Source organism: Rhea pennata, chromosome 7, assembly GCF_028389875.1.
Source record: "Rhea pennata isolate bPtePen1 chromosome 7, bPtePen1.pri, whole genome shotgun sequence".
Classification (NCBI taxonomy): Eukaryota; Metazoa; Chordata; class Aves; order Rheiformes; family Rheidae; genus Rhea; species Rhea pennata.
Genome location: NC_084669.1, coordinates 26060247 through 26075376, shown reverse-complemented (window position 1 = coordinate 26075376; position 15130 = coordinate 26060247). Strand labels below are relative to the sequence as shown.

The window sequence follows — 15130 nt, the reverse complement described above, 5'->3', positions numbered from 1 at the left end:
AAGAATAATAAAACCCAGAAAACCCAAATTTGCATATTAGAGACAAAGGGCATCGATATTTGTATGGAATATCCTTCTTTACGGGCCCAGGCCTGAAATTCTTATTCAGAAAAACTTTATTTGATTTCATTAGCTTCCTGATCTGTAAAAAATAGTAAGGATTGAGATTCTAATCTGAGCAAAGAAAAAATACTTGTATGGCTGTAAAATACATGTTTCTTGAAGAATCTCAAAGCACCTGTGAGGATGCTTTGAGGATACCTAACTACCAAAAATTTCATATGGCCTTCTCTTATGTGCATAAATAATATGATGTTCGGAGACTACGAATGCAATTCAAGCTATTCGTTTTTATTTTTTCTTTTTTTGTATTTGATTTTTGTGAATCTGAAACACAGCCTACCTTTCTTCCCATTCCTGCTGTGAATTCAGGTGGGATGACTTAACAAATTGTTGTAAAATTGTATGCCTGAGTGCCAGCCTCAGGGAAACCTCTTGCATTTCTGTGCTGACTTCCTCTTTTTCTTGGTCTACCTCGGCCAAAATAAGCTGGCAAGTGGATTTTGCAAATTCAAAGCACAAGCAGCATTATTTTTTTCTGTGTCAGAGTGGCCTTGTTGGCAGTACTGAATACATAGATTTTTTTGTATAATGTATTTTAATCTGATTTGCATGAGATCCCCAAGCTTTTGATAAGCACAAATATATACCAAGTACAAATTTACAGTCACGTGTAAGACGGGTTGGCCAGGAGTTTCAACAATCAGGAGAAGATTGAGAATAATGATATATCTATATATATTTTTTTTTGATAAATAGGAATTGCTTGGTCTGAAGGCTCTGATTCCAACCAGAAAACAGTGTTGAGATGATTCTGTTACTATTTAGCTTTACTTTGATTTAGTGAGAAAGAACGGTAGTGGGAATTTTTCAAAGGACTGACAACTTAAAGATGTGGATCTAAAACTGAAATAAGCACATGGAGTCTCCAAGTATGATCAACATGGAGACCATTTACTGTGGAAGAAGTGAAAGAAGTTGACAGGGCTCCCCACACAGGACAATCCTTGCTGCTTGGTTTGACAGCCACGTCCCCAGGCTCCCACTGAGACAGCAAAAACTCCCAATATAGTAAGCCCTGTCAATTTAAATACAGCATCAGGATGTTTTGCATCACTTTATAGCATCCAGACACAGCAACTGACATCACGCATTTCGTTATGTAGGTCTGATGGTCTGTGCAGGATGTGCAATGAGACACTTGGCATTCACGACTCATAACTCTGGGCTCCTTTTCATGTTTCGTTCTGCACATGGACAGTATGGGCATTTTATTTTAATTTGTGACAAAGAAGAAATCTTCACAGTTATCTATCTTGGCTCATAGTGTTGTGTTGACAAAGATTTTTAGTGATGTGCGTAATTATGTACATATTTGATGGCAGGAAACTAGACATAACCATCATACTATTTTGCATCTTTTTCCTTCCTTGTTAAATGAATGCAGTTCTAGTGAAGAATGAGATTAACAGCCAAGAAGACTGAAAACCTCAAATCAAAATATGAACGTAATAAGGACACTGGCAATGTATGCTGCTCAGTAACTGCTTCCAACCAGCTCTGGCTACTTTTCATGAATTGTGAGGCTTGAGGATACTAGCATATATATAATTTGATTGCTAGTACTTTGTCTGAGATTAGATGTAGGACACTATATTCTATCAGAAAACCCTTATATACCATATTTAAGAACTATGTAAAAAAATCAGAGGTGGAATCCTAGGTGGAAGTTTCCCAATTTTAGATTTTTTGAGTAAATTTTGAAATAATAGTAGAGACCAAGCTCAAATTACGAGACCAAATTCATAAAGGCATCGGTTTTAATTTCTTTTGTGTTTAAGTCTGAATCTGAGCTGTCCTTAATATGCCATGACATGGGGGGACAGTATTTATAAGAAGACAAAAAGTAGAGAAAAACTCCATGTGGAAGGTATTTGGCTGTGAATGTAAAACTTCCTCAAATTTCAGGGTACTCAAATGCCAAAGTCTGCTCTTTGAAAATGAGATGAGAAAGAAATAGCATTAATGAAACTTGCAGGTGTATCTCTCCTTGGTTATGTTGATGGGAGTACCTGTTTCTAATGCCATCTGTGAAAACTAGCAGGTGTTTGGAACTAAAACATTAAAAACACAAATTAGGAATATGACACCTTCCTTAATGCTTTTCAGCCTCCCAGGCACTTCTAAATTATCCATTAATTGTAGAAATATCTATAACCACACTGCAATAAACTCTTTTCCTGAAAGATGGTAAACAAAGACAAAAAACCCATCACTCTGAGCTGTGAAATCCATATTTAAAATCTAAATTTCCTTAACTGGGGCATTTGGAAAGGCAAGTGTCTTCAAACATGCCTTCACTGGACCAATTCACTCTTTTGGTTGCTTGCCAATTCCAGAATGTTGAACTCCTGGGGACTAGCTCTCCCCCATCCCCAAAATAAACTACAGAATCACAGAATAGATAAGGTTGGCAGGGACCTCTGGAGATCATCTAGTCCAACCTCCCTGCTCAGCAGGGTCACCTAGAGCATGTTAGACAGGGTTGCATCCAGGCGGGCCTTGAAGATCTCTAGAGAAGGAGACTCCACAACCTCTCTGCGCAACCTGTTTCAGTGCTAAACTAGTATGAGTATTTTTTGGACTCTTACTCCCCTTTTGTCTCCTCCCTTTTCCCCTTATTTCTTGGATTTTATTTAAATTTAGACATTGAATCCAGCTGTTATGTTCTGTCAGTCTTAGTTGCATCCACTTGTTGATACTTGCAATCCATCCCATTATAATGGGGAGTGTAAAGTATTCAACAAACTGTAGGTCACAGTGGTAGGCAGATGGATATTACAAACCATAAAATGAATTATAATGCCTAATATGAAGGGACAGGAACTTGGTGAAAATAAACTTTGGGTATGTTCTGTGGACTAATATCAAATTAGAATTTAAAGGAGAACTTCAAGGGATTAGATATCCACTAAATGGAAGTAATTTGAATTATCTGTGGACAGCCCCTAAAGCCTTCACTAATATGTTATTTGCATGTCAGAATTTGCAGTGTGTGGAATTGAGATGCTTGAGCAAGCACTATGAAGTAAATTTCCCTTCATTTTGTAGTATACTGAAAGTGAATAAACTCTCTATGATTCTGCTCCCTCCATCAGTCCGTTCTGCTAAGAACTGGGAGCTGATTTTTGAAACTCATAGAATAAATATAAATCCACTGTAAGATTTTTAATATTTGAACAACATGCTCCAAAGTCTGAAGTGTTATCTAAAATCAAGGCAGGAATATGAGTTTTGTGAATGAGATTTAATATGATTTGCTTTCTCTGTATACTGACTCTGCAGTTTAAAAATCAAAGATTGTTTCTAAAGGATTCTGTACTTCCTGAACCAGGGAGTTGCATCCCAAATAGAGCCTACTTCTTTTTTCTATGAATAATAACTAGCGAAGGAGGCTGGGTTTATGCTGGATTTTCAGTGACCACATATGGGTAGAGCAGGTGGTTGCTAGAGGCAGTGAAGTGTTCGCTGGGCTATTTATTGTGTGAGCAATTTTTAGGCTGTGCTAGACAGACAGATTTCAGCTAGCCTTGAGCTTTAAAAACCCTTGAGCTGGCAATAGTGGTGTTACCACGTTTGGCAAGACCAGACTCCTGATAAATATTTGATAAATCAAGTAAGAACTTTTTGAAGTCTTTGAACATGAATATACTAATTAGAGAGTCTTTCTTTTCAGCTGTATTTAAGGTCATCTTGTTGAAACACTGAAATTATTTCTCATCTAAGTCTGTGATAAACATTTGCAGCTTTCCCTCGGGTTCTCTTCAGGCACTCCTACTGCTATTTTCCAGAAGGGAGCCAGCAGGCACTTTCTGTAGAATTTCCTATGTCAGGCTCAGCCTTACTTCTTGTTCTTCCTATAGATTTTGCTGTCAGGCCTAATCCATGGTGGGGATAATCTTAACAGCCATTCCATCTAGGCTTGAAAGAAGTCCAGCAGCAGAGTGAAGTAGATCCTTCTGTGACATTTATGGCTTACTTTAGGCAAAATATATGGTTATATTATATATAAATATATTGATACATTCATTGCTGTGAAAGTCCTCAGAGAGAGCATGTGGAAAAAAAGGCAAAATCATCTTCAGTTTAGTTTTTAAAAGTATTTACTATTTAAATGCTTCTATAGTAACTATTCCTTTTCTACTAAAATCCATTTTTATATTTACTTATGGTGTGTGTGCTTTCATGTATAAATACGTAGTTATCAATTATTAAACTTGTATATTCTTTATAATTTTAAAAATTTGATAGTGATATTTCAACATTTTTTTAATAGACCATGTGCAAAGATACTAAAATTATGAGACAACATTTAATCAGTTTTATCCTGAAACATTCCCTGTTTTGCATTCAGGAAGACTCTCATTATGAATAAGAAAATGATTATATACTTTTTATTATTTTTTTCTTTACAAGATGATGTGAGAACAGGAAGATTCTCTTCACTATCCCCCCTTGCCAGTGTATTCTCACCTAACTAAACCTAGTTAATATGGTGCAAATCAGAGATTTCAGGAATGAAGTGGAGATGATGACTTTCAGAAATAAAAAACACACATGGCGAAAATAACTTGTCAAAGTGGGTTATAACACCAGCCTTGAGGCAGAGTTCATTCAAAGTACAATATTTTCAACATTACCATTACTACGATTCTTTTTTTTTTTTTTCCCCTAATAGGAACAACTGGCATCTTGTCAGAGTAAGGAGGACAGGTTTGGGTTCTATTTTTAAATATTTGTGCTGCATTTAATAATATGCACATTCATGAATTTACTCAAATTACAGAACACTAGACAGGAACATGAAAGGTTTTTTTTGTTTTTGTTTTTGTTTTTTCCAAAAGCCATTTTAGTTTTCCTGCATTGCTGGATATAGCAGCTTTGTCCCAGAGCGTGAAACCTGGAAGGCACAGCTGACTAGAAGAAGCATCAGTCTTGGACTTTAAAAACAAAATATCATTTAGTATACATAAGTTTGTGGTCAATATTCTGGTAAAATAAATGCTTTCTAAAGATGTACACTCTGTAGCGTAATAGCTTCCCAAGAATAAGACTCCTTATCACTATGCTCACCAGCTAAGCCTCAGGCCAGTGTCATATGGGCAGGCAGATGAGAGGTAGTCTCTTCATCGTCTTGTGACTAAATTGCGTGCTGGCTGTTTTACTCATCCTTGGCAGTGGTTCCCCACAGTTCTTCCTGAAAGAAAGGAAAATGTTTCTTTTCTTTTTGAAACAGCTTCACCACTATCTCAGCAAATTGAATATCCACTCTAATGACAACACAGTCACTCAAAAGAGGCATCAGACAGGTTGTTATTATTTTCTCTTGTGCATGGGGAGATCGAGAACTGCTGTTGTGCTGGAGTCTAATGACATACTTAATTCTTTGAAATGTTGAGAGTGTCTTGATTATCAATAACTGCCTACAGTTTATCACATTGAAAGGGAATAGAAAATCTGAAAAAAAGACCTAGAATTATGGGACATTTTCAAAATAATCAGGAAGCTTTGCTCCTCCTCTCTAATTCTCGTTTGAATGTAGTATTTCCCACTCAGTAACAGCTTAGCTATTATGAGTACCAGATATGATGAATTACCTAACATATTTGATTGTACACAGTGGACCAGCCAGGTGCACTAGGGGACTAAAAGGTCAGTTAGAAGAATAGCCTCTGTAGGATGCCAGATTTATTAGTTCTTTAAAGCCTGAAGTTCTTCCTGGGCCGGGCTTCCCCACAAGACAGAGTTTCTTTTGCAGTGCTCTCTCATGTCTCATTCTAAGCTATTTAGCAGCATTTGTTTTGTGAAGGATGAGGATGTGAAGAATTTTGGAAGGGCTAATGCTGAGCGTATAGGGTTTGAAATGAAGACAGACCTATAGTCTGCCTCACACTCAGTTTTAATTGTTTCTGATTTATTCAAATATCCAGGATCACTGAACTGCTTTTTGTAGTGTAGATTTTAATGTGTTTTTAGAGGTTATTCCTAATATCATTTAAATGTATTTTGTAATTCTTATTCACAGATAAAATACATTTTAAAGGTACCCTTTTCACTGAGTGTCAGTTAGAGTGTAGCTGCGTTCAGTATTTCCAAATTCTCCAAAGTACTTTCTTGCTATTAATTTGCTCTTGAGCACCCAGATAAACAGGGTGTGATAGGCAAAAACCGTAGAGATAGGAACAAAGCATAAAAGAAGGAAATCCTCTAGAGATTACTTAAGAAAGTAAATAAAGGTAAAGAATTCATCCTTTTCCATATCATTGATTTGTATATAAATAGGAGTATCAATAGTAAAACATGACATTTATAAACTAAGATTTAAGAGATATCTCGAGAGGGTAAGAGGTATTGAAAACTGGCTCATTCTAGACTTGAAATTCTTAACTGAGTTCAAAACTCTTAATTTTCAAATATTAAATTGCAGATGAGGAGCCAAAAGTGATCTCATCGGTACTGGCTGACTAAATCAAGATGTGGCACTAACTGAAATGTACCAAAAATGACTATCTGTAGCTCTTGAACATTTCTATTGGCTGTCAGAAGTTTTTAATGTACTCATTTTAACAACTGCAGAAGTCAATCCATTTTCTATGACAAGCCAAATGGCGTTCAAGTGGAACTGGAGTGTGGGGTAGAGAGGGGAAAAAAAAAAAAAAAAAAAGGAACAAGGGAACAATTTAATGACCTCTGTCAGTTTAGGACCGGATCCAAAGCCAGATGAGGTCAGTGGAAAGGCTCCCTTTGAGCTCGCTGGGCTCCAAGTCAAGCCTCGTGTTGTTCAGTGGAAGCTGCCCAGGAGCCCGTTCAGGTGCTGCGTGGGACAAGGAGAAGCTTTTGCTGTATTTCGGGGTATTTTAATTCTTCTGCTGTACTTCGAACGTGTTGTCTGACTGTGTCTTGAAACTTTTAAAGTAGATCAGAAAGACACATAGGAGGGCAGTACAGAGACTATCAATGAAGAAATTTTAAGGGGAAATAGGAATTTTGTGGAACAGAGAGATTTTTTTCAAAACAGGAGAAAACCGAAGTATGATAAGACAGAAGGATGAGCACTGAAAAAAGGAAAAGTTTGGTTCTGGCAAATACATTATTTTTGATCGTGCAAAATCTGGTTCTATGGCAAAGAAGGATGAATAGAGAAGGTCTCTATCAGTAAGGATTTTACCTTGCTTTTTTCCCTGCACATGCACGCACACACATGCGGAATATAGTTGTGAAAGTGATAAGTATGAGGAGACAAGGCAGAAACCTCTGGGATTTAATTGCCTGTAGATGACTAAAGCTGTTTAAGAGAAAAATCAAAAATAAAAAAGGATTCAAGCTGAATGCATTTAAATTAGTCACCATGGGAGCTGTATTAATATGTATTTTACATGAAGACTATATATACTTTAATGAATAAATTGGTTCTGCATGATTTGATATCAGTGTTATATACCTGAAGTTGCTTTCTAATGGAGGCCTGTTAAATGACTGAATTAACTATAACCAGGCAGCCTTGTTTTTAATAAATCTAGGCAGCTGTGTACTGGGGCTTATATGTAATACATGGATTTTTGGTTTATTTCAAGAGATAGGCATTTTAAGTAGAATCACAGGCCAGGGACATGCTTTTGCAAATGCAGAGTGTATTCAGAATTAGGATAGCTTTGAATTTTTTTGGCAATCTTCTGTTGCTTTACATTTTAAATGGTGTTCATGAGCTTGCAGTATTCATATGTGAAAGCAGCATTTGCCATCAAGTTTCAGAGAGCTTCCTGAGATCTGAACAGCATCTAGTGACAAGTCCTTTCATCTGAATATACATATACATGACTCTACTTTAGTACAGATAAGCTTACACGACAATGTATGTAAGTAGTAACAGTAATTTGGTAGTAAAAATGAAAAGCCAAAAACAGGCACGTTTTCTGAATCAAATACAGCACAGATATTATTCTCTTGCCCCTGTCTCTAGCACAGTATGGGCAATACCACCAGACTTGGCAACATGGTAACATGGCAACAGTTTTGCTTGGTCCCTTCCCCAGCAGAAATTCAAATCTGAAGGTAAAGAACCTTAGAAATAAAAATTACTATTAAAAATTTTCCTATTCCTATAAAAAGGATTCTGGTTTGATGAATTGCTTTTCAGTAAAAAGGTTCCCAAACAGATCTTGGCTGGACTAGATAAGAAATATTTTTAAAAACAGAGCAAACACATTTTAAATATTTTTTTAAAATACTTTTTGTATAAGCCATGATATGTTTCAGTTTGTATCAGGTTGAGCATATTTCAGAGTAAATCTGTTCTCACAAATTTTAAAATAAAGAAGAAACACTTTCTAACACTATAAAAAAAATACTCTCATTGAGTATTTCACTTAAAAGGATTATACGCCCCTTGTGAAGGCTTTCTTCCAATCTCCTCCATTACGATTTACTTTTTTCTTGGAATTCTATAATATCTCCTGGTTTTTCTTCAGCTGTCTTTCTAGGAATGATAGAATATATCAATGTATGCACAGAGAGCATGTACCTCCACAGGTATGGAACAGTGTATGTTAACTTAGGTTTTCTTTAACTTTAGCCTTTTTTTGAGATAGGATTGAAATTTCAAAACAGCAATGGCTGTTAATTCCCCCCAAAAGCAAAAATAACATTTATAGATGCTCTTCAAGTCAATTTATAATAGCAGGTATGATTCAAATGAGGTCTGAGCCACAGTAGGGCAACCTGTTCTTGTTGCCTTGAGGAATCTCTGTGAAGTGCAGTGTTAGGCACAGTATCAAGACACATTTCTGCAGCTATCCCAATTAATTTTTTAAGTAGGACAATAAACCAAAATGTCCACATCAGTGTTATTTTATAATACTAAAGCAATAAAAAAAAAAAAAAAGGAAAAAAAAAAAAAAAAAAAAACCTGACTTGATAGCACACTTGGTGTGGAGGTTAACATCCTAGTTTAAAAGCACAGACGCAATTTCCAGGTCAGCAGTGCCTTTCAAGATCTGCTATTGGTTTTCTCTGCTACTGACATAATGACCATGTCTAATCTTCTATTTGCTTTTCCAATCCTGAATGAGATGTAGTCTGAAATAACTCTCTCTAATATCTGTATATTTAAAGATGGGAACGATAAAATTAAGACATTCCTCCTCTTTAGTTTTCTCCACAGAAGTAGAGTCATGGACATCAGCTTTGCTCCCAATTCCTTTCATCCATCTAACTAGCAGAAAACTGTGGGACTTAAGTGTGCGACTGAATCCTAAAGTTCTGTGAGTGGGTATGGCTAATGCTCAGTGTGTAGGTGAGATCTGCGGCCATTCGTTTAAGGTAATGTTCAGCTGTTACTTGTGTCAGTAATCGATCTAATGAAACGTGGTTTCCTTCAGTGCATCCTTAATACCATCCTCACTGCAACATCCTCAGACTGGAATTCCCCGCTCCTCTAAGTCTCTTTTGACCCAAAACTACATTCCCTTTAATTTTTCCATGTCAGTTAAACTGTCCCAGCAGTTACCTCTTCCATATACTAATCTCAGTGCAACTCTCTTCTAGCTTCCCATTCCATCCCATCCCAGCTCCCACTTCCCCAGGTCCTAAGATCCTTCTTACATTTGCTTCCTACAGTCTGACCTATGAGGAAGTAACAAATGACAAATGCTGTGCCTGTCTGGAGTTAAGTGCATGCTAAATGCCTAGTTAGCCACTGCTGTTGCCCTCTGGATAAAGCGGACAAAAGCACGGCGCTCTGCCTCCTTCCGAAGGAGTGCTAATAGGATTGCTGCACTCTCTCCAGCCACTGATTATCAAGAACTGCAAGATGTTAATAATCTTGAGATCTTAATTGCTTTGTCAAATCTGTTTGGACTTGGAAGCAGATGAAAAGGTTTTAGAGAAAAAATGTCTGGCCGTACAGTAGCATAATGTCTTATTCCACTGGTAACAGGACTAAAAATAAGAATAGGAAGCTCAAGTGGTGCTTATTATCCAGAATTTCCAAAACATTGAATAAAATTATAATCCTAACTGCACACTTAATTTGTTAGGATGGGATTTGCAAAGAAGATAAGGTATGGCTGTGCTTAGGTCTCATTTTATTCTGATGCAAACCTTTAGTGGCCAGGTAAACTGCTCCTTGTAAAGTCGTAACATTGGGGAGGGTTAAGAAAGACAGGAGTAAAGCAGGAGAGAGTTTCTCCCTCTAGAGGTAATTTAAGAACAAGAACCTAATTTAAATGTTCTGATTTGTCATCTGATGCATCTTAAACATATGAGCCTTAAATAAATGAAGTTATTTGCAAACATGTAAGTATGATTAATATAAGGAAAAGATGTGCCTAACATCCAAATTTTTTGAAAATTTTAGTTCAAAGCAACAGTGGCACCAAATGCTTGCCTTTTGGTGGGGGATGTACCACCTTACTAAAGGGCAGAAATGCACACATATGCATATATATATGATTGTATAATGTTCTTGTCCATACAAAGCATGGGTCAGTAACTCAAGCAAAAGAAAAAATTGGTACTCTTGTATGATTAATATATGTTGCAGGTTATTATCTTTTTTCTTCTAAAGAAGGAGCTAGCTGAACACTACCCTTTTGTGGAACAACAGAACCTGTTCTGAAGGTCTGGAATTGCTTGGAGTTCCAGTGGCCCACTCGTCAGAGGTTACTCCTGTCTGAATACCAGTGACCTCTAATGAGCATTAAATGTGAACATTTAAAATAATGTGGCCAAAGTCATTAAAGAATATGCTTTTTTACTCTATGTTTTTCTTTACTTCTGCATTCACACTTTATGACAATATATTCAGCATGGAAATTTCCTGAACTAGTTAATCCTCAATTGTCAGTGCTTAGTTAAGCAAGAATGTTAAGTCCAATATATTCAGGGGTGCAGGCTGGGGACTTTCACGTTTTTCTACGGATGAGTGAAGTAATTGCTAGTAGGCTGACAGAAGAGAAACAAGACAAAGTGAATTTGTTTCCAGTTTTGAATGACCCATTTTACTCCAACATGCTGAGCATTCGTTGTGCTTTATCATCTCTTAAAATTAGACCATCTATATCCTACGTTTCCTCAAAGTAAAAAATCTCCCATTAGCTTCCCTCATTCAACTACATTCACTGCTTAGTGATTTTTCCAGGCCCAGCTCTCATTCCGCTCAGAAGGATAAGCCAAGCTTTGCTAGGAAAAAATGTCTGTGTAAACTCTGGGCAGGCAGTAGGAATAGATGGCACTGATTTAGCATAATTCAAAGTAGATTTTTTTTAAATACAACTTTTATGATTAAAATATTAATTTAATTAAATATTAATTAAATAATTAAATCATACAACATGATTTAAAGCTGTTCATCTGTTACTAGTTTGGAGAGGTTCACAGATTTAGATAACACAGTTCTTAATATGAAGTAGTCTGCACCGAAAGTGTGTTTATTTTATTCTTTCTTGCTGCTACATTAGCCACTAGAAATCCACGTTACACTTCATCTTCCTCATTAATCAGGCTGCTATTTGAGACCATGGGTCTGTTTCTTTTGTACAGTCATGTCACAGTGTTGACAAATCACCTTATGAATGATACGGTAAGAGTGCTGAATGGATTGTAATGAGCCTGGATTCACTGAGGGAAAGGGATATTTAGCAAGTCATTGGGGGAAAAAAAGTGAGGTAGCATTTCAACATAAATAAGCAGTGCAGTGGCAGATACCTTCCCGCAGGCCCAAGCACACCTTGTAAGGAAAAATGGCAGGAATGTTATGGGGGGAAAGCGTACAGGACACTGTCAGTTACCTCGTTATCACTATTTTTTTTTCTATATATAATAAAACAGTGGTTTGTGTGTTGCAGCTTTTGTAAAAGGCAATATATAAATATACCATAAAAGGGGATTCTTTATCTAAAGAGCTTAGTGTCTAATTTCAGCTGTCTGAGAAGATCAGAGGACTGAACAAATACAAGAATCCATTACAAGGTACAACAGATACAAGAATCCCTTCTTCAATCTAAATACTGAGCTTTCAAGAAGTCTTATTGTTACTTATGAAATAACTGAATAACTTTCGTGTAAATAGAATGATGTACAGAAAAAAACTCTCTTTTAGTCCACAGTAATTTGTTTTCTACATCCAAAATTAATTACCCATTAATTATGCTCCTCATGGAATATTTTTTTTACAGTCTTAGAGTTTGCAGGATTGGGAGCACTGCAGTTTGGCTACCTGGCAACCACTTGTCTGTTGTTTTGCTACGATACGCTTTATAAGCGGTATGTTTGCCCTCTGTGTATCTGTTAGTCATGAACTGATACAGTGAAAGAGAGTAAATTACACAGTGCAGCTGTGCTAATAAATTCATAATGTTTTGTGTTGGAATAAAATAATATATAATATGCCCTTTCCAAATGAAGGACACATCATGTATCTTTTAAATATTTTAATGGGGAATAGATTAGAAAAATGATGCTCTACAGGTTTTGCTGACTGCTGGTAACAAAGCTAAGGATAGTATTCAATTTTCATATTACCTAGTGTCAAAATACTTCTGCTGTTTCTGGCTCTTCTGTCGCCTCCAAAAATTGAATGTGTCAGTTCATCCATCTTTATTGGCTTCTAATAATCTCCCTGCCTTTCAGACCATCGTCAGCCTTAAATCACCCTTGGTGAGAGTAGAGAACGGTATTCACATTTCAGGACCTGGTCTCTTATACAGTACGAACGCTGGATTGGTGTTTTCCTCTCGAGATGTTTTACTTAAGAAGGCTTTATGTTTGTGGAAAGGTCATCCACAACTATTGCAAATGTGACAATTTTAGCTAAGAATAAAGAATATTCTGTCTAAGAATATTAATTTTCTCCTTAAAACACTTGTTATTAAAGAGATTCTGTCAGAATCTCAGAGCAAAGCCTAAAGCCATGGTCTCTAGATCTTTCATACTAGATGGTAATTGAAAAGAATACTAAATTTGTTCGTAGAACAAAGTATGTTGGTAATTTACGTCTGCCTCTGGAGTCTTGTACAGTTTGGAAGGGTAATCTTAAAATAATCAATTTTTTTTGTTATACGGTACATTTGTAAAACGAGTACATTTTGTAATGCTGGCCATCTCACGATCATGTAATACACTTACAGCTGGTGACATTTTAAAAATTGAAATACACGTGGAGCATGTGAAAGGTGAGAGGAAATGTAAAAGGAACAAAGGAAGAAATTCTGTGCCCAGGGGCTATATTCTGAAGAAAATGAATAATAGCTTTGTACTGTGCAGAATTCAGGTATGTTTAGCTTTTTTTTTTTTTTTTTTCTTTTTTTGTAAGTACTTGCTATGGTCAATCTTAGCAAATTCTTTATGGCTGCAGACTAAGGTCTGGGGTAGCTGGAGTCAGCCCAGAGTCACAGGGATGGGCAGCTCCGAGCCGAAGCCTGGAAAGGTCCAGGCCGTGGGACAGGGTGAGGGTCTGCACGTGCGAGGTGCAGCACCAGGGGCCTGAGCTGAAGTGCAGCGGCCAAGCAGAGGGGGGCCAGGTCCCCACCTTCCCGCGAGCTTGCTAGCACCAGTTACGCAGCTGGGCCATCTCCGCCCTTGCGCATGTTTGCTCTCGACAGCTAGCTCCAAGGTGGGCCCTCTCCTGTGCACTTCCTTTGGGGTCTGTGCTTTTGACCATTTTGGTGTTGCTTTTTTCATGCAGTAAAACAGCTATTCTAACAGTAATGCCATACTGCAGAAGGGTACGTGCATTTGATATGAAAAGAGCCATAGGAAATGCAGTACACATTAAATTAATGTGTTGCTGTCCTTAACCCTGTAAGCCAATATTGTGCTTATTGGTCTAGGAGTCCAATCCAGGAGTTTCTGCAAGGGGTCAAGGTACTCTGATTTTTGGACAAAATAAATAAAACTCTACTAAAAAGACAGTGGTACTCCTCCTGTTAGCCCTCCACTACCCATTAGTTTTCTTATTTTAATAGATTAAAGTGGACGTTTTACATTCCCCTTTCTCTTTTCCTTCCACCAATTATAATAATTGGTGCTATTTACCTAATGAATACATTTCAAAGCATCTGTTATTGTGAGATTAATGATGCGAGTCTTCTCTGTCTCACTCAAGACTAAGACTGTCTGAATTTGGGGGAAAATGCAGAGATGAAGGAGTTGTGTGTGTAGCATTCAGCTGCCCAGGCAATATGTTGCCATGTTGTTTTAACTCCCATTCCTGAAGCAAGACTGAGAATCATCTGCCATTGATGGTAATTAGTTGAGACAGCTCTCACACTAAGCTGTATTTTAAAAATTTTACATGTCTAAAGATAGTATTTTGCATTTAATTAATGTTACAGAACTATATAAAATCTCAGCTTTAAATCATCTCTATATGAAACAGAAAAGATATGTTAATGTAAATAAAAGTTTTTTCCTAATAATATTTTAAATTCAGAGAATTTATGAGAGTATTGGCAGGAAGTCCACCTGACAAACCAAGAAACAAGCAAATATAGGTATCTGTATAATGTATTGAGAGCATTCTGGCTTAGATCACATCTCTACTGTAGTGTCTCTGGAGTTCTGTGTAGAAGATGAATGATTAGCTGTAGCCCTGCTTGCTGTTTAAATGTTAGGATATGCTGGTAATTTATCAAAATGTTGTAAGTGCTTTTCATTATAGGAGATCCCTAAAGCTTTGGACTCAAGGCTCAAAGTGAAAATAGGCATGGCATAACTGACGTTAATGAAGGTGCTCCTGCTTATGCCAGCACTGAGTTTGGCACATACATTTGCATTTAGTTAGATGATTTACCAGACCCATGGGACTGTGATGAAGGCTCTTACAAGCCCAGAGAGTATTTCTTAAGTGTATAAAGGTCTCCAACAAAAATGGAGTTGGACAGAACTCAAGTAAGAAAGGGCTAATGAATGATTAAACACTTTTCTTTTGAAATTTATCAAATTGTTGACATCTGAAATATCTTCTGTGATCTTATAATACCTAAAAGGTAAAGCCCATATTTATCAAGGTGAC

At 36.9% G+C, this 15130-nt stretch overlaps 1 protein-coding gene across 6 annotated transcripts in view; it reads left to right on the top strand.

Moving 5' to 3' along the window:
• The window catches only part of KCNMA1 (potassium calcium-activated channel subfamily M alpha 1), a 510592-nt gene that overhangs the window by 187666 nt on the left and 307796 nt on the right, over window positions 1-15130 (top strand). The window lies entirely within an intron of this gene.